The sequence below is a fragment of the Bos grunniens genome, chromosome 28 (assembly GCF_055505025.1).
Source record: "Bos grunniens cultivar Pamir isolate PY7600 chromosome 28, Bosgru_T2T1.0, whole genome shotgun sequence".
In the NCBI taxonomy this organism is placed as follows: Eukaryota; Metazoa; Chordata; class Mammalia; order Artiodactyla; family Bovidae; genus Bos; species Bos grunniens.
Window position 1 is genome coordinate 14,714,398 of NC_141192.1, and position 24,224 is coordinate 14,738,621.

Below are 24,224 nucleotides of genomic sequence, written 5' to 3' on the forward strand. Positions count from 1 at the left end.
CGTATGTCCGTGGGATTTCCCAGGCAAGATTATTGAAATGGGTTGTCATTTCCTTCTCCAGGGGATCTTCCCAATCCAGGGATCAAACCTGTGTCTCACTCAGTAGGTGGATTCTTCACCACTGAGCCACCAGGAAAGCCACACACACAAAATCTCACAAACTCATCTCTTTGTGTGTGAAGTGGTTAGAGAAAAGGACACTAAAGGTTTTCCCCTTTATTATTAAAGTTCACAGATAATATTTAACCTAAAAAAATTAGAAAAAGGAGATAAACAAAAGGAATGGTATAAAAATCATCTTTTCTAGAACTTGACAAAATGAGCACTGTGGGCATGCAGCAGTATTTGTACTTCAGGGTTTTTTAAATGCCATTATGTACACATGAAAACACAGAGATATAGGTGGTTAATTTTATAAGAATTATGTCATTCCATGGCTATAAGCAATTATTTGGTACCACCCACACGCCAGGCCACTGGGAAGTCCAAGGTGAGTAAGACATGATTTCTGCCCTTTTAGACAAAGCTTGTGCTATGGCTGAAGAGAACAGTGTATAAACCAATAATTACATTACAGTATGAAATATGCTTTTGGGGATTGCCAGGTGGCTCAGTGATAAAGAATCTGCCTGCCAATGCAGAAATTGCAGGCGACATGAGTTTGATCCCTAGGTCAGCAAGATCCCCTGGAGTAGGAAACGGCAACCCGCTCCAATATTCGTCCTGGGAAATCCCATGGACAGCGGAGGCTGGCAGGCTACAGTCCAGGGGTCGCAAAGAGGCAGACACAACTAAGCAAGTGACCGTGGTTGCATGCATGAAAGATACTTTGCCAGAAATCTATAGGAAGGACTAGAGAGGACCCCATAGACAGTCCAGAAAAGGGAATGACTCTTTCTGCCTAGAGAGTAACTTCCAGGTTTTGACAGCACTAATATTCAGACTCTGGGCTTCCTATTCTCACTCAACAAATATTTACTGAGAAAGTACTGTGGGCCAAGCTCTATTTTAAGAACTGGATACAGTGATGACCAAGACAAAGCTCTACCCTCATGAAGCTTACATAAGCCAACAAATTTGCAAGAAAAAATTTAAATTACATACATTCCCCTTGATATATATATAGTAGGTGTTCAATAAATGGTTGTTGAATGAATAAAGAAATAAAAATCCATGCTAGCCCACCAGTCTGTACTTTCATTTCAAAGGCAGCTGTTGTCCTTGAAGTTACCAGAGTAGACAGTTTTGAAGTTGCAATACACAACCGGGTATGTCTGCTCTGTTTCACTTAAAAATATGAATCCAATAGGCTTAATCCAAAATCTCTAGCTCTGAATTGGGTTACCATGTGTTGTATTTGATTTGTATTTCCATCAGTATCAACCCAAGCATCCTCATATAGACACCAGCAATGTACATGATTTATAGCAAGTCAGTCAAGGCAAAGCCTATAGCTTCCCTTCACATTTTGACGTTATCAGATTACTTCAGAAGCTGGCAGCAGCTACCATAAGTAACAAGCTGTCAGTGTAAATAAATCACTCTCTCAGAAATAACTGCTAAAAAGTATAGATTAGTATGAGCAGAGGTGGGCTTGGACATTTTTTTCTTCCACTTTCCCCTTCCCAACAAGTCTCCCATATATTTAATTTTATATAAAAAAAAATGAATTCATTTTCTTTCTTTAAAAAAAAAAGGTTCCAGCTTAAGATCTATGTAAGAACCTCAAGTCTCAAAAGGAAGGTTTTCAGCTCTGGTGTATAAATCATAAGGCAATCAATCTGCAATCACCTAGAGATGCCCAAGGTATAGGGAACAACTAGTAAGTTCTGTGAAGAGCAACCCATGCCAAGCCAATTTAATTTCCTTCTATGATGGAGTGACATGCTGAGGAGATAAGAGAGAAGCAATAGATAGCAATTCACCTGGACTACAGCAGGATTCTGCCTGGTCCCAATAGGATGCATTTATGATGAGCTGGAAAAAACTCACCTTCAGTTCAGTTCAGTTCAGTTCAGTCGATCAGTCGTGTCCGACTCTTTGCAACCCCATGAATCGCAGCACGCCAGGCCTCCCTGTCCATCACCAATACCCAGAGTTCACTCAGACTCACGTCCATCGAGTCAGTGATGCCATCCAACCATCTCATCCTCTGTCGTCCCCTTCTCCTCCTGCCCCCAATCCCTCCCAGCATCAGTCTTTTCCAATGAGTCAACTCTTCACATGAGGTGGCCAAAGTATTGGAGTTTCAGCTTTAGCATCATTCCTTCCAAAGAAATCCCAGGGCTGATCTCCTTCAGAATGGACTGGTTGGATCTCCTTGCAGGCCAAGGGACTCTCAAGAGTCTTCTCCAACACCACAGTTCAAAAGCATCAACTCTTCGGCGCTCAGCTTTCTTCACAGTCCAACTCTCACATCCATACAGGACCACAGGAAAAACCATAGCCTTGACTAGCCGGATCTTTGTTGGCAAAGTAATGTCTCTGCTATTCAATATGCTATGTAGGTTGGACATAACTTTCTTTCCAAGGAGTAAGCGTCTTTTAATTTCATGGCTGCAGTCACCATCTGCAGTGATTTTGGAGCCCAGAAAAATAAAGTCTGACACTGATTCCACTGTTTCCCCATCTATTTCCCATGAAGTGATGGGACCGGATGCCATGATCTTCGTTTTCTGAATGTTGAGCTTTAAGCAAACTTTTTCACTCTCCTCTTTCACTTTCATCAAGAGGCTTTTGAGTTCCTCTTCACTTTCTGCCATAAGGATGGTGTCATCTGCATATCTGAGGTTATTGATATTTCTCCTGGCAATCTTGATTCCAGCCTGTGTTTCTTCCAGTCCAGCACTTCTCATGATGTACTCTGCATATAAGTTAAATAAGCAGGGTGACAATATACAGCCTTGACGTACTCCTTCCCCGATTTGGAACCAGTCTGTTGTTCCATGTCCAGTTCTAACTGTTGCTTCTGACCTGCATACAGATTTCTCAAGAGGCAGGTCAGGTGGTCTGGTATTCCCATCTCTTTCAGAATTTCCCACAGTTTATTGTGATCCGCACAGTCAAAGGCTTTGGCATAGTCAATAAAGCAGAAATAGATGTTTTTCTGGAACTCTCTTGCTTTTTCCATGATCCAGCAGATGTTGGCAATTTGATCTCTGGTTCCTCTGCCTTTTCTAGAACCAGCTTGAACATCAGGAAGTTCACGGTTCACATATTGCTGAAGCCTGGCTTGGAGAATTTTGAGCATTACTTTACTAGTGTGTGAGATGAGTGCAATTGTGTGGTAGTTTGAGCATTCTTTGGCACTGCCTTTCTTTGGGATAGGGATGAAAACTGACCTTTTCCAGTCCTGTGGCCACTGCTGAGTTTTCCAAATTTGCTGGCATATTGAGTGCAGCACTTTCACAGCATCATCTTTCAGGATTTGAAATTTGAAATAGGAACCTAGAATGTCAGGTCCATGAATCAAGGCAGATTGGAAGTGGTCAAACAAGAGATGGCAAGAGTGAATGTCGACATCCTAGGAATCAGCAAACTCAAATGGACTGGAATGGGTGAATTTAAGTCAGATGACCATTATATCTACTACTGTGGACAGGAATCCCTCAGAAGAAATGGAGTAGCCATCAGTGGTCAACAAAAGAGTCCATAATGCAGTACTTGGATGCAATCTCAAAAACAACAGAATGATCTCTGTTCATTTCCAAGGCAAACCATTCAATATCACAGTAATCCAGGTCTGTACCCCAACCAGTAACGCTGAAGAAGCTGAAGTTGAACGGTTCTATGAAGACCTACAAGACCTCTTAGAACTAACACCCCAAAAAAGATGTCCTTTTCATTATAGGGGACTGGAATGCAAAAGTAGGAAGTCAAGAAACACCTGGAGTAACAGGCAAATTTGGCCTTGGAATACAGAATGAAGCAGGGCAAAGACTAATAGAGTTTTGCCAAGACAATGCACTGGTCATAGCAAACACCCTCTTCCAATAACACAAGAGAAGACTCTACACATGGACATCACCAGATGGTCAACACCAAAATCAGATTGATTATATTCTTTGCAGCCAAAGATGGAGAAGCTCTATACAGTCAACAAAAAACAAGACCAGGAGCTGACTGTGCTCAGATCATGAACTCCTTATTACCAAATTCAGACTGAAATTGAAGAAAATAGGGAAAACCACTAGACCATTCAGTATGACCTAAATCAAATCCCTTATGATTATACAGTGGAAGTGAGAAATAGATTTACAGGCCTAGATCTGATAGAGTGCCTGATGAACTATGGACTAAGGTTCGTGACATTGTACAGGAGACAGGGATCAAGACCATCCCCATGGAAAAGAAATGCAAAAAAGCAAAATACCTGTCTGGGGAGGCCTTACAAAGAGCTGTGAAAAGAAGAGAAGTGAAAAGCAAAACTCACCTTAGTAGTACTCAAAGGGCTATAGCAGCTCACCTAGAATCAGATGTTCAATGTCCATACTACACGGGGTGGGGTGGGACAAGTCACGGCCAGCCTAAAGGGCTGAGTGGTGGGGCCATGACCACTGTGCATCTGCTAATGAGTCAATGCTGGGAGGAGCAGCACATAATTGTCTTTGTAGACACCAAATAGGGAGGCATAAACAGAGCTCGAAGAGTTCACAAGACAGTTTCTAGAAAGGTCCTACAAGATCAATCTTACTTTGAGTAAGAGAGAGACAGTGCTCTACGGAACAGCTTGAGTTCTTATCACCTCAAATAAGAAAATGTCTAGGTCATTAAGTTCAGTCACTGGGGACTTTCCTGTGGTCCAGTGGTTAAGACTCTATGCTTCTACTGCAGGGAAATTTGATCTCTGCAGGGAGGACGAGGATCCCACATGCTCTGTCGTGCAGCCAAAAATAAATTCAGTGACTGTGCCAGGAAGCTGGCGCCATGGTGGCTTTCAGGTAGAATATGAAAGGAAATTTTTAGCGATGCATTATGAGAAAGTGAGAATGGCACTGCAAGGGGTTAAAAGCAGACAGATGCACAAGACTGGGGGTTTCATCCCATCACTTTATTTGTCATAGGCCAATCTACAGTGTCTTGTCCTTGTTCAGTCACGACATGTCACCAGAGATGCCAGAGGGCCCACAGAAGTTAACACTCCCTGTGCACAAGAACCCCCTCCCACCCTCAATTTTAATGACTTGGCTTCTCTGCCTGCCCCTCCCACTCCAGCAAAAACACAACACTTTATGTCCCTGTGACTACATTTAAACTGCTTGAGTAATTCTAGTATCCATACCAGGAGCTCTCATTACAGTACCTCGACCACTGGATAAAACTCCTGAGAGGATACTGAAGGATAAACCTGGGGACCTGATGACAAGTCTGTCTCATCTGGGGACCATGCCCTCCTTTGACAGAGAAACAACAAATGAACCTTCCTTCTGACTTCAACAGACACACGGACCAACCTGGCTTTCATGAGTTGACTAATGAAATTTAAACATATTCACTCATTCATTAACTCATTCAAAAATGATCTGCTCACCTACTATCTATGTGCCTGAGTCTTTGCTAACTCTGCTCCCTTTACTGGAGCTTACTGTTTAGAAAGAAAGACAAGTACATGAGTTGTTAAAATATAATCAATGTTATAGGGCTTCCCAGGTGGCTCAGTGGTAAAGAAACTCCCTGTCAACACAGGGGATATGGGTTTGATCTCTGGGTCAGGAAGATCCCCTGGAGAAGGAAATGGCAATCCACCCCAGTATTCTTGCCTGGGAAATCCCATGGACAGATGAGCCTGGTAGGCTATGGGGTCGCAAAAGAGTCAGACACAACTTAGCAACTAAACAACAATAATCAATGTTATGATGGAGGAATAGAGAAGCTAAAGGGAACAAAGAACCAGACGTAATGGGGGAAACCAGGAAAGCCTTCCCAGAGGAAAGGACATTTTAGCTTAGACCTCGAGGGTGATCAAGAGGAGTTACCTAGAGAAAGCAACAGATACAGAGGCCCAGAGGTGAGAAGGTAGAAGGGACTTAGACACACAGAGAGGGGCTCAGCATGGTTGACGTCCAAGGATGGAGAAACTGGTGAGACCACCACCACCCTGGCCTCACAAATCCATAGACCTACTTCTCCATCTACCCTAAATATACACTTCATCCCCAGCAGCCACTATCTCATCATCCCTTTCTCCACACAGGCTTAAAGCATCCCAGTCCTAGAAGCAAAGCCACTCATTTGCAGGTTGTATCACCTGACACTCTTTTTCTAAGGCTCTGATAGAGTTTCTGGGTTTGTACCACAATACCCATTCCCCAGGGCACCCTGACCTGTCCCTTAACTTAGCCTTTTTTGTAAACTGGTGTTCACCCTTCATTCAAGTTTCAGATTCATCTTCTCTGCCCTTCTTGAGGACATGGACCCTGTTTTCCAGTTTCCACTTTCTCTGTATCAGCATCGTAAACACACACACACACACACACACAGTACTGATCCAAGTACAGAAAGAACTAGGCACATAATATATGTTCAAAGGTACTTGAGACTTTTTTTTAACAACAGTGGTAATTTCTTATGAAAGACTATATATACTCCCTACTACTTTTCAGAGTGATGGATCTCTTCAATGGCAGCAAGAGAAGTTGTGCCTTTAGGGGGAAGACTGTGCAGTTTGGTGCCGTGGAAAATAGCACAGGCTTTGGAGTCGGTTTCACTCATTGTTGGATGTGTTCCTCTGGCCAGTCATTTCATCTCTCTAAACCTCAGTTTCCTCATCTGTGAAATTGGGATCATAACATCCTCAAAAGGTTATTATGAAAATTTAATGAAATAATACATGTTATTGTCTGGCTTATAGCAGACATTCAAAAAATATGTTTGCTTTCCCTTTTCTCTCTTATTAAAGGAAAAAGAAATCAAAGATGGCCTTACTGCAAATTTGAGTCTAATGTTTTCCCCCAAAACAGATAACTCCATGAAACAAACCCATCTATGAAGCAGAATGAAATGTAAGACACAGCTTCTAACAGATATTTGCATTTTTAGTGGAGACAGGTATACAACAATAAAATTAAATTAGAAGAGCTTTACACCATCACTAGAAATGTCCTTTTTCAATTCCACAAAATAAAAACAGAAAAGAAATTAACCGAGAGAAACAGAAACACCCACAGATTATCATCGTCTCTCGTTATGTAAAACAACTCGCTAAAATAACATTTGAAGTTGTTTTTTGGGGTTTTTTTGGTATTGTCACGTTAAAGACTATGCGTGCTGTTAAAATACACAATTGTAACATAAACATGGTGTGGACATATAATACACATTTTAAAAGGGAAAATAAAAGCAAGCTATAACCATATGCATGTCTTACTGCAAATAAAGCCTGTGACCTTTCCAAATGAAGGCAAGAATGTATCTCCTCCTGAATCTCCAATATGAGACTCTAACACTCCTATTTCTCCAAGTAGATATTTGGCTTTCAACTTTAAGGCTGGTGAGGAAGCACCTTCATATTTCCTATTTGTCTTTCGTGGTCAGCTGAGCTCAGCTACCCAAACACACTCGCAGGCGCTCAGAGGACAGATTTGTCGTGCTGACCTTTCCTATCTCCTCTGGCTTTTTATCTGATGGAGATTCCATCCCACAAAAACATGACCACAGAGTCAGCACAGGGAGAAATCGGTTAAAGGATGACAAAGATACATACCAGAGAAGCAAGTAGAACCTGAACGCAGGGGACGTTTCAGAGAATCATTCAAGGGAGGAAAGCTAGTGGAGAGCTGGTGCAGCAGACAATCGCAGTGCCAGATTAGCCAGCCTTTACCAGAACGCCAAAGATCAAAGCAGTTTGTAAGGTGGTTCTTACACCACCTTATATGCTGGCCACATGCTGGCCTCTGTGTGGACTAGAACCCTGGGTGATCCAACCCTGAGAAAACCAGCAGAACAAAAATATCCTCCATGTCTGAAAGTAACTACAGCTCTGAATGAAGAATGACTATAAGTGGATCAGGTACCTGTCACTGGCTCCCCAGCTTGTGGGTTGCAGGGGGTGAGGGGGGGCAGTTACTGATGTTGACTCAAAAACCCTAGAACACAGCAAGCAAGATGTCTCCTGTTCCACTGCAGGCTTATCAAACAGGGCTGCACAAGCATTCATTCTGTGAAACCCCATGGTTTTCCAAAGCAGGGCTAAGGAGCTACACTGGTCATATTTAAATCACTCCAGAAACCTCTGTATCAGGAGGTATCACTGTGTTTTCCCTCCATGTGAGATGAGAGCTTCCCTCCCAGTAGGGGCCTTGGGTCATGAGAAATGAGTGTTTTTTTTTTTCCCTTTTGCCAGTAAAAAATCTTCAGACCCGGTGTAAGAACTACTCAGGCATAACAAGTTACAGCCCAGCGGGAGCACCGATTAGCTGGGTTCCATAACCATAAAGTCAACAATCATCTCCCTCCATGCCCTTTCTGCAGGTGGGTGACCAAGGAACACGAAGGAAGTCAGCAACAGTTCAGCCAAAATTAGGTTGAAGAGCGCTATGCGTAAACATGGATGCTCCAGCTTGTCCGTAACTATACTCCTGGGACCCCAGACCTTCAGAACAATCCATTATGCCCACTCACCGACAACCCCCCTGCAACTCTTTTCCTTCTCCGTATGTATTCTCCCACTGTAACTGCATTCGTGCTTACTCTAAGGGCCTCCCTACTCGCGAGGCCCCTCCTGTTTTCACCTGCGCTTGCTGCCCATGGGTCACCCTTTGTACCAAAGCGAGGATGACTAACTCTCCCTCCACAGTAGAGGTGATGCTTGCAGTAATGTTGACTGACTGCACTAAACTTCTTACACTTTCTTTACAGTCTGCCTGGAAATGTTAGTCACACATTGGAAAAGCAATTCCCCAGAGCATAGGGCCACCAGGCAGGAAAAACATACACATTTTTTTTCAACTTACGGAGGGAGAAACAGTCAACCGAGGACCACTGATTCAACATCTCTATTCCAAGAGTCCAGAAATATCCTCTAAGTTTCACTAAAATAAAAAGAGCTTTAGGGACTTCCTTGGTGGTCCCGTGGTTAAGAATCCACCTGCCAATGCAGGGGACATGGGTTTGATTCCTTCTCCAGGGAGATTCCACATGCTACAGGGCAATTAAGTCCATGTGCCGCGACTACTGAAGCCCGTGCACCCTGGAGCCCATGCCTGGCAACAACGGGGGCCACGGCAATGAGAAGCTGGTGTGCTGCAACAAAGAGCAGCCCCCACTCAACGCAACTAGAGAAAGCCCGGGTACAGCAACAGAGATCCAGCACAGTCAAAAATAAAAATAAATTCATTTTTTAACTATAAAAAAGAGCTTTAATAATCAAGTAAAAACCCTCCCACCCAGTCAAACAAGAAGGGTAGGTCAAGTCCTTAGAAATAGCTACTAAGATTATCATCCTATTTCTTTTTCTAGTCATGTCTGATTCTTTGCTACCCCGTGGACTGTAGCCCACCAGGCTCCTCAGTCCATGGAATTCTCCAGGCAAGAATACTGGAGTGGGTCGCCATTTCCTTCTCCAGGGGATCTTCCCAACCCAGGAATTGAACCCAGGTCTCCTGCATTATAGGCAGACGCTTTACCATCTGAGCTACCAGGGAAGCCCAAGATCAAGTTAAAAAACCAAAAAGATGGTTTATCTCTTAGATTCTAACAGGAAGGGCTGAATTTAAACTGACCCTTAGGAAAAGCCATCACCTCCTCTGGGAGCAGCAGGTATGAGGCCTAATGGCCTGTCATAATGAAGGGCCAGTCCCTGATGAGGAAACTAACACCACCATGTGACACAGAGGGATTCATACCACCCCTTCTCAAAAATGGTGGGGAAAGTTTGATGGTTCTTAAAATCATAAATCATAAATCCATCACTGAAGATAGTGAGTGATTTATCCTCATGCCCATTCACTCCCGCGGTGTGAGACCGTGTTATGGAAACCCTTGCGATGGAGGGGACAAAGACAAGGAGGGGCCATTCCTGCTGCTGAGCCTTTCTTTGCAAACCGACCACTCCTATAAGTCCCATTTCAATCCAGGAGTGCTCGGCTCAGAAAATAAGCAGCAAATCACAGGAACTAAAAAGAACGAACATACAAGTGACACCAGCCTTCAGGAGAAACACACCTGGCTTCTTCCAGTGCCCAAAAGCCAGGTGAAAATGGAAAAGCCCTATTAAATATTTAGGACACGGAGCCACACAGCTCTGTACATCTCCACATGCAGTAGCACCTGCAAACAAAACCAACTTTTTTTAGTACTCATCCAACGTGATTTATGAAGAAAGTTTTTTTTTTTAAGTTCATCAAATATGCTGTATGCTGTGTCCCTGAATTTCTGTAGCACATGGGTAGCTTTTGCAATCTTTTTTTTTTTTTTTAAGAAAACTGCTTATTCTATATTTGAGAATATAAAAGTTAAACAATCTATTTTGACATGGCCTTGGGTTCTACTTGGAAATGGGCCTCTACAGATGGATGCAGTCAAGCAAAACACGCTCAGGAGCAAATTCTAGCTGAGTCACAGGGCTGAGAGTGCCTCATACTCATCCATCCTGTGGTTCCGTTCCCTAAAACCAGCAGTACAAAAGGGGCGAGAGTCCCCTACTCCACAACTACTCCAGATAGACTTCCCAGTGGCTAGGGACAACACTAAGAACCTCTTAACCCCAGACAGAGATTCTTAGGTGAGAGGAACATAATCCCCAACTTAGAGATGGGGCAACTGAGGTTCAAAGTGAATAAGGTTATAAGACCTGGCAAGACAAAGGTCTCGCCCGGGCGGTGGGGGGTGGGTGGGGGGCAGATGGTGAATTTCAACAACAACCCAGACCACTCACCTCCAAACGCCATGTTCTCTCCACTGCACCATGCTATTGTTTAAGTCAAAGAAACTATCAATATTTCTCAGGCTGCAGAGCTGCAGATATAAATCTCTCCTCCCATGCCTTAGATAAATTTTAAAACGAAGAGAGTAAATGGCAATGCAAATACTACTATTAGCTATTTATTATGTTGCAAAGCTTGAAAACAGTCAGGAAAATGGAAAAGTTACTTTTCTCCCTACACAAATTTGTTAATGGGTGGCATAATGGGGAGCCCTGTTTGCTGGCACTCTGTGAAACGTCTACAAATTGCTTCTGCAAAGCATTATAGGTTGTCAGACTAATGTAGTTGAAGATAATTTGGCCTTTCAGTGAATTGAACCTCACAGCACGATTATACTCCACAACCAAGTAGAGTGTCACAATTATTCTTTCATGCTGAATTACCATATAATGTCATGAGTCTACCTGTCATAAGTCCTGTCGCCTGGTTTGAATTTTTTCCCTAAATCCATGGTTCATGGCAAAAAAAAATAATAATAATATTTTTTGCTTCTAATGGAAATCTGATTGTTTTTATCAACAATAAATTTCATAGCAAATCAAAGGATATGCTTGGACAAACAATCCGATACTCAAGGTTAAAAAACACACAAATAATAAATTGCTGGTGTGTCATGTTCAATTTTTACTATGGCATTACACTGCAATAACCATAACAGGATCTAAATTGTTGTCAGAACATTAAACAAACCCCCATACTTCACAAAGGCATCCTGTCTGAGTAATTCATACAACGGAAACGACTATCAAATTTTCCACTGTCCCACCGCTACACCATACATCAGTGCAATTTTATGTATTTGGACAATTCGTTGAATAAATTACTTCCATCCTGCCTGCTCTTGCCACTTCTGCTAAGAGTCATATCAGTTTTAATTGTCTTTCTGTCTATACGGAGCCATTGTTTTTCTGGCCTTTTCCTGTGCTATTTCCTGAGCACCAAAATAAACTACAAACATCCACCAGAACTGGGGGCAAGGACATACGAGTGCCAGAGAGGGGTGTCCGCCACGTGACAGTGGCTGAACGCGTGTTTGGGAGCACGGCACTTCAGGGCATTTGGTGGGGACGTGGTGTCTTTTCAACATCATCGCTCTAACTGAATGCTAGAGGCACCCCCAAACCCCACGCTCTACTATTTTCATTTGGTTGTTTACCTTCTTGGTTCCTTACCACATTCAACCTGACACAGGAAATAGGCTCAACCAGGTTCTATGTCTCAATTCCACTTATAGTCAGAATCCCGCTCGCCAGCCAGTTCATGGTTAACACTACAAGCCGCTGTCCTTTGATTTGTGACTCCCCAAGCAAGTGACAAGCCCACCTTTCCAGGATGGCTATCTACCTTTCGTCATGTCGAAAGTACAGCTGCAGAACAAGGAACACCATAATGGGAGCAAATAAACTCTGTGTCTACAAGGTGGAGTTAATGACTTTCTATCCTGTGTGCTTCTCCACACCTTCAATAGGAAACTAAATTGACACTGACCAAAGGGAAGCAGATCAATTGGATGCAACTCTGTTTCCTAAGTAAGATCTTCTCAGGTTTGCCTGTGGTTGGCAACAGTGTATTTCTACGGCCAAAGTCAACCTCCTAGGTTAGATAATTTAATGGAAAGAAGCATGAGTGAAAGCCCCTAGGAACTCCAAGCTAACTTGGGTACCACTGTAAAAATCATTCCATCACCCATATTAGCAATGGCTAATAAATAACCACACACTGAAACCTCACCATACTGGATATTTGAAATCTGATGCTGCCAAAGAAACCATTTTATACTGAGCTACTTTTGCCATTTCCAAGAGGGACTGTCTCTAAAACAGATCCACTGTATACTCAACACTGCCCTCCAATATAAAGTTGGGTTTGTGGTTCCAGTTGGCTTGATTTGGCTTCTTGGGGTGATATAAGAGAAGGGGACCCCATTCAGAGAGGTTATCCCTGTCCTTGGGCACCCATGTTAATTCAGTAGCCTCACTGGGTAGTAGAAAGTAACTTTATTTATAACCCCAAAAGCAATAATAAACACAGAACTATGATTTACTCTGAACCTTCCTATTATTAAAACACTTTGTCTTATAGTTTTATTGATTTACAATCTGTCCTACTTACTTTTTTAGCATCTGAAAACAATCAAGGCACAAAGCTGCAAAATGTTTGGACATTAATTGTTAGGAGGCAGCATTTTATTCTAGGCAAGGGGTTTGAGGCCTCGACAGCGATGCATTCTGGTCCTGGAATGATTTATGGTCTTGTAGCAATAACGATGCACCAGGGCCATTAACATATTGGCAGGTCCTAGGATGGATTAGTGGCATTGATTATTTCATGGGCCACTGATACCCATTTGTTACCGGGAGCTCAAAGAAGGCCTCTCCCTAACTGAAATCTTTTTATGAGCAGACAGCATTTTAAGTATTAGGAACCTGGGATTTGGGCCATTTTTTATCATCTTGCTGTCGCCTCACCTTAGCATGCAACCAAAAAAAAAAAAAAAAGGTGACAAAAAATTAAAGTTCATTCTTCACTACCAGCCTTAATTCCTCAACTCATCATAACCATGTCTTCTTTAAAAATTAATGATTGCCAGCATTTAGCCACTGGTTGTTGCTATGAAGATCTATGTAAAAAGCAAGGATCCCTATAGAGTCTGTGATATATGGAATACTCTTTATTACTACAATAAAACTTACTGACATTTCAATACTTCTGCAAATAGCATTATAGTATCAATCTTCTGAATTAGGTTGAAAATTAAGTTGTAAATTAAAAGAAAGTGTACTTTGGAATACAACATGATATGTGACCTAGAAAAGGACCTTTGTGCATAACTGAGCCAGGGAACAGAGATGAGCCCAGTGCTGCTCAAATTCTAAAGCCTGATCCAGAAACCCTAATGCTCCATCACTAGGGACGTTTTCTTTCATTGTAAAAAGTCAAGGGATGTGACAACAGCCTTTTATGAATACAATGAAACACCAAATGTTAATATATTTTTCTCTTTTGCCATATTCTTACCATAAATTTCAAATAGGGCACATGTAGAGTAATAAATTCCTCCTAAAATACACAGAAATTACACATACGCTATGTTTCTAATATGTATATACCCATATAAAAACTGTTTCTGTCTCTGTGCCACCAAATACAAAATTATTCCCATCTCTACCCACTCTAAGCCTGGTCTTCAAAGATGCTCAGAGCACCTGAGTCCCAATACATAATATTGTAATACCCTGCCTAGTTGGTTGCTTCTATCAAAAGCTTTCTTCTGGACACTTGAAAACTGAAATCTAGGACATAAGCACATTATGATGGGAAAACACACACCTGGTTTCAGATATCAGCTTAGTGTGATGAGAAAAGCAAAGGTGACCCAGCCGTGGTGCAGGACTGCAGAAGGATATGTTGACCTGAGGAGTTGATGGGAGTTTTAGAAATATAATTATAGAGTCAAATATGAACCTAAATTTCTGGAGGATTCAGTTTGAGACACATATTTGACTTATTTCTGTGTGCACATTTGTAGAAATGATCAGAACTAAAGAAACATTCTGTGTAAATGAATAAATGCCCTCTATGATATTAAAAAAAAAAAAAAGATGCTCAGAGCAGAGTTATCCATGGCATTAAATGAAATTCCCAAATCTTGGATGGCTTTGAAACTATTAAGTTTGAAGACTAATGTCACGCATGCTGTAAATTACAAACAGCCTCATATCAGAGCCCACACGAAGTGATTATGCAAAATACTATGGACTTTCAAACACGTATTTGTTGAAAAGTCAAACATCTTAAATCACTTCAACCTACCTTCCACAGCATTCTCTGTACCCACAATATGAGACAGCACAGTTAAAACAGGCCCATAATTTGAAACATCTTGATGAAAATCCAAACTAATTCCTGCCCACAGTGACTGCCCCCCACCACCATGGTTGCTCATGCTCCTTGGACCATTTCTCTAGACTGGAAGGTCTTTCAGGTGGGCACCTATTTCTCCTAGATTACACTGTCTTCATCTTCCAAGGTCTTCAAACAATAAGCCAGGGTGAGTAAATAGGTTTTTATCTGAGGAACCAACTCTACCCCCCTGGTCATGGCAGGCTGTAATGAGAAGGATTCAGAGGCACAGCTTTGGCTCAACAGGAAAAGATGCCATAATTAATTAGCCACATGGACTGACAGCACAGGAGTGAGAGAGATGGTCCAAATGCTGAAAACTAATGACTCTGAACTTGGAAGTCAACACACTATCCTTAACTAACCTGAGGACCAGTCAATTAAGCTGAATACAGACTCCTACTTTGAGAGGATTTTCAATAATAGAATGGGCATAAGAAAACAAACTCATCTTCTCCAAGGGAGTTTTAACCATAGATCAAAGGTCTTTTCAGAACCAACAAGCATCATAAGACCTAATCCAAGTCTTTTATTTCACAGATGGAAAAACCAAGACATGCTGGTAAGTGATTCACATAAGGTCTCATTACTACTGGGGAAGAAACTAAATTCTAGGTTTCCTGCACTTGCATCCTCTCCACTGCACCAAATGCTTCCTTTTTGTGCCATCTTATTCACTGCTTATTTTTCGTTCCTTCCCCATGTGTATAATTTTCATATTTTACTAAGGTTTCATGTACTATTGCAGACTTCTCAAATTTTGGATTATATGATGAGACATAAACTCAATAATCTATATTACTGCAAATTTTAAGAAAACGACCTTGGAGTATGATGTACGGTAATTGAGGGTTAAGTGGAAAACAACACGAAGAATTTGCCACTTTCCTTGTTAAATTTTGAATCTTATTTTAAATAGAGAAGAAAGATATTGTACATGTATATTTGAGATGTGCAGAGGAATTCTGAGCTTCAGCTTAATTTAAGAGGGCTTTACATTAACCCCCCAACATTAAAATACACAGAGAAAGGAACCCCTTAAGAACCCTCAAATGATCTCTACCATATCCAGCTTACAAATTAATTGGGAAAGTGGACCTTCCATTTCCCCGGGAAAGTCAAGTTCTCAAACACTCTTTACAGCTCTCTGTGATAGAACCCATGTGCTACCCATTCAGACTGAGTAGATCATGGCCTTCCCAGGATAGCAAGGAGATGGAACCAGACCAGAGGGTATCATCACCTTCATTACCTCATCCAGTGATCTGAAAATGCTGTGTGAGAGCCTACGTTCTCCTTCAACATGCAGAAACAGATTCCCAGAAAGGTTCAGACTCCCTGCCTCCAGGGAGAATAATACATGACCTCCTGTAAGAGAACTAGTTTCTCTTCCACTTAAAAAGTTAAAAATTAAATCTCTTTCGGAGATGTACTCCACAACTTGGAAACAATTCTGGGTCACCACTACAAAACCTGAGAAGTTAGTGAAATTCTCTTGCAGATCTAACTTAATTTAAACACACCTAAATGTCAACCTTTTCCTTTTTTTCACTTCCTGGTTAACATGCAAAGGCACCAGTTACCTTCTCAGGTAAAACCAACCCTATACACTGGTGGCTCAAATGGTAAAGAATCTGCCTGCAATGCAGGAGACCTGGGTTCTATCCCTGGGGCGGGAATATCTCCTGGAGAAGGAAACGGTAACCCACTCCAGTATCCTTGCTTGGAGAATTCCATGGACAGAGGATCTGGGTGGGCTACCGCCCACAGGGTCACAAAGAGTCAGACAGGACTGAGTAACTTTCACTTTCACATACATCAGAAGAATATTCTTCTAGCTGCTCTTATTTAGGTAAATAAGGCCAACCCCATAAAGCTCTTCAGATAGATCATTTCATAAATTATTGTTATCTTTACAGTTCCTCTAGACTTGAGCCAAATTTCCTACATTCTTCTTAAACCCAATAGACCAGATGGCATTACAGGGCTGGGTGTTAATTGAAGAATAGCTTAACTGTTTGGACATGTTATGCATCTATTACCCAACTGTCAATCTTGTAATGTTTGCTGTATGACTACATCTTTGGGGAAATGAATGCCAAATGAAAATTTACCCTCCTCTATTTCTCTTTTTATTCTCTTTGGGCTCTTTCTGATGATTTGTTAGCCTGCTTCACTTTATTCCACAAGCTCAAGTCAGTCACATAACCAAAATTAACAACCAAGACCCAGGATAGGAGCAAATGTTTACTGATGGAGGTATCTGTCCTCTTTGAAACATTTATCCTTTTTGTCAGCAACCACCTATCATAAACATGACTGTTAATCCGGCTGCAGTAATAAAGAACACACAATGATGGGACGGATCCCATCAGTCCCAACAATACTGATCAGTCTCGTATTTCTAAATTCTACTTCTAATTCTTGTTATACTTTTACTAAATACCCACTCTACTTTTACTGTAAAATCTCATTTGGTCATCTAAGACAGAAGTTTTGGATAAGAGTGAAGTGGACTTCTGTCCTGTTTTTGATGGAGAACCAAACAAGGTCCGTGAGAGGTGCTTAATAAACTACATGCAGACTAAACAAGTACGGGTGGGATTTCTCTAGTGGTCCGTGGCTAAGGCTCTGGGCTTCCACTGCAGGGGGTGCAGGTTCACTCTCTGGTCTAGGAACCAGAATCCTACATGCCACAGCCAATGATGATAACAGTGCGCTGCAAGACTGTTCTGTTTTTCACCCTCTGTGTACATGCCGTGTGCCATATCATCATGCCACACAGGACCTCATAAGGACCGTGGGACGTGGACTGAAGTGACAGGGGCCAGTTCTGAACCTGAGCCCTGCACGGACATGCATCTCCTCTGTGAGCCTCCGACATCTGAAATCAGAAAATGTGTTGGTTCCAGACAAAAGAGACACAAGGAGAGCAGCGGACCAGGGCACAGACCTGTTACATGAAGCAGGGCTTCCCCAGTGCATCTGCAGTCTTGAGATGTAGCAATAACTACTCATCACCGAATGCCACCAGGTGTTGAATGATTTGTTGAGAGGAGCATTGTTGCTGTGACGGCTCACATGCAATAGATGGTGTAGCTGAGGTTATAGGGTCATGTTTGACCACCCTGAGCAAAACTGACCATGTATACAGGAAAAGTTTTTTAATTACAATGTGTTCTTTCAAGTTCCTTTAACATATCCTCTAAGAATCTCTCCCTGCCAGCTGAGGACTACATTTTGAAACAATAAAATATTTTGAAAATCTACAGCTTAATTTCTTATCCAATAAGTAGGATGAACCTTGACCTCACCTATCTCAAGTACTGACCTTTACTCTGGGGTCAGAGCACACACGGGCAGGAACTCAACAATAAGGAATGACACTTCCATCATCCCCCATCAGAGGAATTGTTAGCAAGTGCCCATTTCCTACCCACACTCTTCCCTGTGCTGGCCCTTAGGATGAATATGTTCTCTGCTTGGAAGGCCAGGAAGGCAACATCTCATGTTTTTCAGGAAGATAGAACAGTGATCTAAGTTGCCCAGTTGGGTTAGCATGATGAGATACCTCCAGCCACTCATCACCCCGCTTGCCTCCTGACCCACTGGTGCCCCACAAATGGGACACAAATGCAGACCATCCCCACAAGAGCCCAAATGCAGGAGGAAATTCTCTTCCAAAAGCACCTTGATGTGTCACCAAGGTGGCCTCTGCAGCGTGGCAATAAGAGCCACTGCCATTAAAGGCAAGTTTCCATTTTACATGCTCAGGCCTTCTGCGGCAGGATCCCACGATTCCCCCAGAAGCTTGATTTACCATCTTGTCGCCCTGTTTTTATAGGGCTTGATTCTGCAAATGGAACTGATGGAGACCTCAACCACAAGTCACTGAGTCCTCGGGTGTAACTGCAGATTTACAATGCCTATTGAGTCATTCTGTCACACTCATGTCTTCTCAGTGCGCCCCTGGAGGGGACTCCCTAAGGCTTCAGATGAGATCTATTAGCTGCTTCTCTATCCTCCCCCCCTACAAAAAAAAAGATGATTCTCCTCGTCCAAGCCCACTTTCCCTACCCGATAGCTGTCGATCCAAGAAGCCCTGTAAGGACCCAATGACTGATGGTGGGGACGAGACAGTCACATGTGGGAAAGCTCACCTGCAGGGTGGCTGATGAGGTATTGTGGGAGGAGGAAGAGGGGATGAGAAAGGGGAGAAAGAAGAGTGTCCTCTGAGTCACGTTGGTGAGATTTTCCACAGCTAATCACACACAAGATGGATTCACTGCTCACTGTGCTCTGCTTACTCATTTTTCATATTGTACTTTTCACTGATCCATCAGCCCGTCCCACCAAGGTCAAACGAAGGGAATGAGAGCATGCACACCACATGGAAATATAAGCAGAGTCACTCACCTTTTACATGGAGCCAATGAGCTCCTGAAATCACCATTTATGAAGATGGACCTGAGCAGACAGCAGGGGAGGGGGATTCAGTCCCAAACGGAGCACCCATGCTCTCCTTTCCTGTGCATGGAAGACAGATGGAGGCCACGCCCTAGCTTAAACCTAGGCGTGTGCAAGACTTTTAACCCATTATCAGAGTTGAAGTTCCACCTCTGTCCTTTTTAACAGAGTTGAAGAAGGTCTTTCAGACAGCATTTGAACAGATCTTAAATGAAGTGCATTGGACAAAGAACTGTTTCAAGCACCCTCTAGGATGCTTTAGGTTGCAAGTAACAGAATATGAAACAAACAAAAAAACTCACTTAAACAATAAGGGTTTATTATATAACACCAAAAGAAATACAAAGTAAGATGCTTTCTAAGGTCAAGTCACCAGTTCATGCTATCACCACGGACCCAGGTGCTGCCCATCTTTCTGCTCTACCACCCTCAACACAAAACCTCCCCTCATGGCTTCTGCAATTCCAGGCATCATATGTAGACACAACCACAATTAGTGAAGGCTCTCTCTTTACTATTGACCATAATAAGATCATATGCCCATGCCCAAACCAATCACAGAAGAGGAGAAAAGAGTTGCTAGGACCAATCATGGTTCACTCTGAGACAGGAGGAAGTGCTTTCCATGATAGATCAGGAAGTTCTTCACTGATAGGAAGGGATAACTACATAAACAGGGAGGGCTCTAAGAACAAGTATAAGGGAGGAGTAAGGTGGTCACTGGGGAGGTCACCAATTCGCCCCAGAACAGATTCCATTTCTACCACAAGATTTTGTACTCAGTATTCCCTCTACTTTTCCCACTGTCTTCATGTCTTCCCTCCTAACATATCTAACAAGTCTCTATTCAAATGTTAAGTTATGCAAGAGACCTTCTCTGACCACTTCATCTAATCATTCTCTACTCTCCAGTTTTCTACATAACACTGTATGTGTATATATGTGTATTTATTTACCATCTGCCTTTCCCCTCTAAGGGCTTCCCTTGTGGCTCCACTGGTAAAAAATTCATCTGCAATGAGGGAGACTTGGGTTCGATCCCTGGGTTGGAGAATGGAAAGGGGTAGCCTTAAATTGAAGAAAGTGGGGGAAACCACTAAATTTAAGGGACTAGATCTGATAGATAGAGTGCCTGATGAACTATGGATGGAGGTTCATGACATTGTACAGGAGACAGGGAGCAAGACCATCCCCAAGAAAAAGAAATGCAAAAAAGCAAAATGGCTATCTGAGTAGGCCTTACAAATAGCTATGAAAAGAAGAGAAGTGAAAAGCAAAGGAGAAAAGGAAAGATACACCCATTTGAATGCAGAGTTCCAAAGAAGAGCAAGGAGAGTTAACAAAGCCTTCCTCGATGATCAGTGCAAAGAAATAGAGGAAAACAATAGAATAGGAAAGACTAGAGATCTCCTCAGGAAAATCAGAGATACCAAGGGAACATTTCATGCAAAGATGGGCTCAATAAAGGACAGAAATGGTATGGACCTAACGGAAGCAGAAATATTAAGAAGAGGTGGCAAGAATACACAGAAGAACTGTACAAAAAAATCTTCATGACCCAGATAATCATGGTGGTGTGATCACTCACCAAGAACCAGACATCCTGGAATGTGAAGTCAAGTAGGCCTTAAGAAGCATCACTATGAACAAAGCTAGTGGAGGTTATAGAATTCCAGTTGAGCTATTTCAGATCCTAAAAGATGATGCTGTGAAAGTGCTGCACTCAATATGTCAGAAAATTTGGAAAACTCAGCAGTGGCCACGGGACTGGAAAAGGTCAGTTTTCATTCCAATCCCAAAGAAAGGCAATGTCAAAGAATGCTCAAACTATCGCACAATTGCACTCATCTCACACGCTAGCAAAGTAATGTTTAAAATTCTCCAAGCCAGGCTTCAGCAATATGTGAACCGTGAACTTTCTGATGTTCAAGCTGGTTTTTGAAAAGGCAGAGGAACCAGAGATCAAATTGCCAACATCCACTGGATCATTGAAAAAGCAAGAGAGTTCCAGAAAAACATCTATTTCTGCTTTACTGACTATGCCAAAGCCTTTGACTATGTGGATCACAATAAACTGTGGGAAATTCTGAAAGAGATGGGAATACCAGACCACCTGACCTGCCTCTTGAGAAATCGATATGCAGGTCAGGAAGCAACAGTTAGAACTGGACATGGAAAAACACACTGGTTCCAAATAGGAAAAGGAGTACGTCAAGGCTGTATATTGTCACCCTGCTTATTTAACTTCTATGCAGAGTACATCATGAGAAATGCTGGGCTGGAAGAAGCACAAGCTGGGATCAAGATTGCTGGGAGAAATATCAATAACCTCAGATATGCAGATGACACCATCCTTATGGCAGAAAATGAAAAAGAACTAAAGAGCCTCTTGGTGAAAGTGAAAGAGGAGAGTGAAAAAGTTGGCTTAAAGCGAAACATTCAGAAAACAAAGATCATGGCATCTGGTCCCATCACTTCATGGCAAATAGATGGGGAAACAGTGTCAGACTTTATTTTTGGGGGCTCCAAAATCACTGCAGATGGTGACTGCAGCCATGAAATTAAAAGATGCATACTCCTTGGAAGGAAAGTTATAACCAACCTAGACAGCATATTAAAAAGCAGAGACATTACTTTGCCAACAAAGGTCCGTCTAGTCAAGGCTATGGTTTTTCCAGTAGTGATGTATGGATGTGAGAGTTGGACTGTGAAGAAACCTGAGTGCCGAAGAATTGATGCTTTTGAACTGTGGTGTTGGAGAAGACTCTTGAGAGTCCCTTGGACTGCAAAGAGATCCAACCAGTCCATCCTAAAGGAGATCAGTCCTGGGTGTTCATTAGAAGGACTGATGCTGAAGCTGAAACTCCAGTACTTTGGCTACCTCATGTGAAGAGCTGACTCATTGGAAAAAGACTCTGATGCTGGGAGGGATTGGGGGCAGGAGGAGAAGGGGACAACAGAGGATGAGATGGTTGGATGGCATCACTGACACAATGGACATGAGTTTGAGTGAACTCCGGGAGTTGGTGATGGACAGGGAGGCCTGGCGTGCTGCAGTCCATGGGGCCGCAAAGAGTCAGACACGACTGAGCGACTGAACTGAACTGAACCCACTCAAGCATTCTGGCCTGGAGAATTCCAGGCCAGACTGTATAGTCCATGGGGTCACAAGGAGCTGGACACGACTGAGCAGCTTTCACTGCTTTAGAACTATCGTATCTCAATGCCAGAAGAAACGTCTCCAAATGTTAAGCCATCGAGTAGTGAGGGAACCATTGCTGGGGACACACAGAGGTTTGGAGGCTGAGGGTCTCCGTGGCACCTACTAGAGTCAGAGTAACTCCACTGTTAAGGTTTTGCATCAGCTATTTTTTTTAAAGCAAGTTCTTCTGCAGATAGTTGAACTAGTCTAACTCCATTCCTCTCATAGAAAAGGATATTAAGGCTTAGATATGTCAAGTGACTAGCATCCTTCACAATTCTCTGCCCCATGGTGTTTTTCATATCCCTTTACTGGCAGCCACACCATCAGGCTCAGTTCTATCAGTGAGCTCAGACCCATGGGAGAAGGATAAGGAGGCTTTATCTTGTTCAGCTGAGCTTTATTCAACTTTTTAGGGTGTGACAGAGTGATGTGTTCGTGCTTACTAGCAGACAGTTGCATATCTACTGCCATTCACTTTCCCCAAATGCCTAGTCATGTAGAAAATGTCAGAAACTGCCCACTGGAGAGTGTTCTGCTACAAACTTCTTAGTACTGGTGAATTGAGGAATAGGTCTATAATGGTACACGTTCTACTGGTCCATTACTGGGAAGGTCAAAGCAATTCTGGAACTTGACTTTTTCAGTTTTAAAAAAGAATGTTGAGTGAGTCAAGACCTAAGAGTTCTTAGAGCTCTATCTAGTTTGGGTTCAAGGAAAACACAATGGAAAAGAGTAACATGAGTTTGTCACACTGAAATCACTGCTATTAGGAAATCATGTGGGGTTTGGATCATCAGGCTTCATGAGAGAAGTGAAATTTGAGCCCCCCCTTGAAGACAGGGGGCTTCCCTTGTGGCTCAGCTGGTAAAGAATTCACCTGCAATGAGGGAGACCTGGGTTCGATACCTGGGTAGGGAAGATCCCCTGGGGAAGGGAAAGGCTACCCACTCCAGTGTTCTGGCCCGGAGAATTCCATAGACTGTATAGTCTATGGGGTCGCAAAGAGTCGGAGACGACTGAGTGATTTTCACTTTCACTTTGAAAACAGGATTTAAATAAGCAGAGGAAAAATGGGGCGAGCATTCCATGAGGGGGATGGTATGAGAAAAAAGATGGGGGCAGGGAAACAGAAGAGTAAGGGGACTTGTTTCACCGGTGTGGTAGAGTAGAGAAGTAAGACTAATAATACTAATGACATTGAAATATTGCAATAACTTAATGAACTTATACTCTCTAAGGGTCTAGGAAAAAGTCACTCTTATAGGGCAGAACTGGTATTCTGAAATCACTTAAATCAAGTGTTCATAAACCAGGAATAGATGGATAGATGCACAGATGGATGAATGGAAGGGAGGAAGAAAAGGCAATTTAAATTTAATTTAAAAAATAATAACCAAATTGTCTTTGGGATTGACATATATACAATACTGATGCTGTGTATAAAATAGATAACTAATGAGAACCTACTTCACAGCACAGGGACGTCTACTCAATGCTCTATGGTGACCTAAATGGGAAGAAAATCCAAAAAAGAGGGGAGATATATATATATACACACACACATATATATATACACACACGTACAGCTGATTCACTTTGCTGTACAGCAGAAACTAACATACATTGTAAAGCAACGATACTCCAATAAAATTTTAAAATAATAGCAATAATAATAAAATTGTCATCAATTGAAAATTAGATCAAAGTTCATCACAGCTCTGTTTATA

General features: G+C 42.3%; 1 protein-coding gene and 1 non-coding gene across 2 annotated transcripts in view; both read right to left on the reverse strand.

Annotated features, from left to right (window-relative positions):
- Positions 1-24,224, reverse strand: part of LRMDA (leucine rich melanocyte differentiation associated) — a 1,316,517-nt gene that overhangs the window by 1,004,878 nt on the left and 287,415 nt on the right. The window lies entirely within an intron of this gene.
- On the reverse strand, positions 9,570-9,641 carry TRNAY-AUA (transfer RNA tyrosine (anticodon AUA)). The gene has a single exon. It is a non-coding gene; the product is annotated as a tRNA-Tyr (tRNA).